Source organism: Polistes fuscatus, unplaced genomic scaffold (assembly GCF_010416935.1).
Source record: "Polistes fuscatus isolate 324 unplaced genomic scaffold, CU_Pfus_HIC Scaffold139, whole genome shotgun sequence".
In the NCBI taxonomy this organism is placed as follows: Eukaryota; Metazoa; Arthropoda; class Insecta; order Hymenoptera; family Vespidae; genus Polistes; species Polistes fuscatus.
The window spans coordinates 29691-33158 of NW_025113041.1; the positions used below are offsets into that span (position 1 = coordinate 29691).

General features: G+C 35.2%; 1 pseudogene; it reads left to right on the plus strand.

The window, feature by feature from the left end:
• The first annotated feature begins 819 nt into the window (after nt 1-819).
• On the plus strand, nt 820-3054 carry LOC122514082 (annotated as a pseudogene).
• The last annotated feature ends 414 nt before the right edge of the window (nt 3055-3468 follow it).

Sequence of the window (3468 nt, forward strand, 5' to 3'; positions counted from 1 at the left end):
CGCACTCGTATACAGAACACTCAACGATCTATGCCAAGACAAAAAATACTCGCTATCGTCTAAACAGATAGAAAGAAAGAAATATCGGTATCTTCTCTTACTCTTACTCGCATTCATAACTGAGAGACTCGAAAATTGCCGAAGATCCTTCGTTTGTGTATTAGTACACACAGCCGCTCGCACGCACACTAGCCCGCTCGAGTGTAAAAACCGACGGAGAGGCGGGACTTGTCCCCACTCTTACAATTATCTTTTACCATCCTTTTTCGCTTATTTTTGCAAATACAAAGATGAACTTAAAAACATTTTTATGTATTTTTCATTTCTCTACAACTTTTGTTTGAAACTTTTTTCTATTAAATGCCTAGATTCTAAGATAAAGCCATTTTTTACCCTTTTTCTTAAGACGCCGAAAACAGATTGCAAAAAAATTAGCAATATTCGATTTAGCGTCGTCAAATTACCCTTAGATTTAAGAATCAGATTGTAGCCCAAAAAGTTCTAGTTTGGCTTGTTTTTGACTAGCCTATGTTGTCGCCGCCCAGGCGCCATCCGACCTGCGGCACGAATAGCAGTGGCGCCGGAGAGGCGTTTTCTGACCGCGAAAGGTTAAACCTGGCAATAATATTGTCATCGATGAAAGTATGGTTCCATGGAGAGGACGTCTGGGTTTTCGTCAATATATCCTAGGGCAAGCGACTTAAGTATGGCGTAAAATTATACAAATTGTGTTTGCCGGACTGTTAAACTTATAATATCAAAATTTATGCCGGGAAAAATGAAACGATCATTGAAAAATCACATTCTCATGATGTAGTAATGAAATTACTAAATGGCTTATTATTTGAGAGCCGCATAATATTTATTGATAGTTATTATACAAGTGTCCCCTTTGGGTGAAGAGCCTTTAGAAAAAAATACATTTATTTGTAGTACTGTGGAAATAAACAAAAAATTTCTAGAACCGCAGGCAAAACAAAAGCAAAAACGTGGTGCAATTATGACTTTCGAAAATCTTAGCGGTGTAAAATTTCTGAAATAGACTGACAAAAGACCAGTTTGCATGTTAACTACCTCAAAGAATCACCAGTGTAAATTTGTGCAAGAAACAAATGGCAAAGTAAACCCCGATGCTGTTTTTGATTATAATATTGCAAAAAATGGTATTTATTTATGAGATCAACTATCGGGGTATAACAGTTGTTTACGAAAAACCATTTTACGGTACCGAAAACTAATAATACGATTAATATGCGGAACTTTCCTCGTAAATGCCTGGTATATTCATAAAGATGGGGCACTAAAATATGAATTTGTTACAATTTAGGGAAGTTATTATTCATAACTTTTTGGCCAATAAAGAAATATAACGTCATATACCATCACATAATCATGTTCTTCAATCATATGAGGGATCTGCAAAAGAGTCCCGTAAACGATGCAAGGAATGCTATAAAAAATTGTCCAAAAAAGGGCAGAGATTATGACACTAACAAAACTACAAGAGTTATGACGTATTGTAGGCATTACAAGGGTCAGCCAGCACTTTTCTTGACATTTTTTAACAAACTACACACAAAACAAAAATAATGAATTTATAAATAAAATAACATTGAATTTTTATGTTAATTTTATCGAATTTGAGTTATATTTATAATACTTAATTATTATATTTATGTTATTAACACTAGATTTCCTAAGCAAGTCATTTTGACTGCTTTTGAATTTCAATTAAGAAAATAATTATTTATAATTATTTAAATAATTACACAGCTCTTATAATTTTGTGACTTTTTCTACAACATATAAATGGGTTAATTAATCATTGTTTTTGCCCCCCTCCTTCACTTCCGGTATATATATGTGTGTTATACCTATATTGCCGAAAAGCAGTCATTTTGACTGCTTGGAAAAGACCAGTTCGGATCTTGATTGGAATAACATGATAACATACAAGTTCATGATAAATTGTCGATTTCGACATATACTTGATAAGTTGCAGTATTTCAATAACTAAAGTTATTATTATTGTTATTCGTACTTGTTATTCGAATCTTTATGCCAGGCCTGGCCACGCGCTTTGTTCCCTTTGAACACGCTGTAACGTAATTCAGATGGTAAGGACGATACTAAATGTATGATCTCATACTGTAATCGATATGGCTGCGCACGTGTCGACTTTGGTCAGGCCTGCTTTACGCACTGCCAGTCGTTTTAACACGTTGTTCAGTTGATTTCTTTCGCGCCTTAAGTTCATAAAAGAAATGTCCAACAGATGAGAACTATTAGAAAAGCTAAGAGATATAGGTGAAGAGTATTCCGATATAAAATCAAATGCAACGAGATGGGAACTATCATCTGAAGATGAATCGGATCATATTCAAAGTGAGACATCTGATGCTGAAGAGAGCGATGAAGAGGCGATCACCAACGATGATAAAGAAGATGTCATCAATGTGCCCAGGAAAAGGCGTAGGGTGCTAATTAGTTCAGATGAAGAACCTGAAAATACCTCTCAGGAGGTATGGTATGGTGTATGGTGTGTGGTCGAAATTTGACGAAAGCGGTATTCCCGGAAGGCTACCATCTACGTATATTTTTAAGGGTGTGACAGGGCCAACAGGCTTTGCAAGAAGAAACGTTATAGCAAATAATCTTGTCAGTGCAATCTCGTTGATAATAAATGATTATATTATTAAACATATAAAAAAGTGCACAGAAGAAGAAGTCCGCCGAATTTTGGATTACCATTGGATAACTACACTGCCGGAAATACGTGCATTTATTGGCATTTTATATGGTCGTGGAGCCTACGAGGTAAAAATTTGAAAACTAAGTAATTTATGGTCAGTCAAGTGGGGTAGTGAATTTTTCAAAAGAACTATGTCCCCAGATAAGTTCAAGGAAATTCTATGATTTATTCGTTTTGACAAACGGACTGAAAGAAGTACACGCATCCGAACAAATAAATTTGTCTTGGTTTTGGAAATATAGGACAAGTTTATTGAAAACAATCAAGCTTGCTATCAACCAGGGCCAAAACATAATAGTTGACAAACATTATTTCTAACAAAAGCTAGATGCAAGTTTATACAATATATGTCTAATAAACCGAATAAATTTGGCATCAAATTCTGGCTTGCATCAGACGTTACTAGCAAGTACGTGTTGAATGGTTTTGCTTACTTAGGAAATATGAACAACGACCATCGTCAATGCTTCTAAGCGAATACGTTGTTCTGAAACTATACGAACCATATACAGGCTGTGGAAGAAGTGTCACGACCGACAACTTTTTACGAGCATGTACTAGCGACGAAATATTGGCCAAAAAAATTACATTAGTTGGAACTATTAGAGGAAATAAAAGAGAATTACCCAAAGCAGCTAAAAATCGAAGGATAACATGCCTTGTTTTTCCACTTTCCTATATAGATCAGAAAATTGTGTCCTTACAATATATAAAAG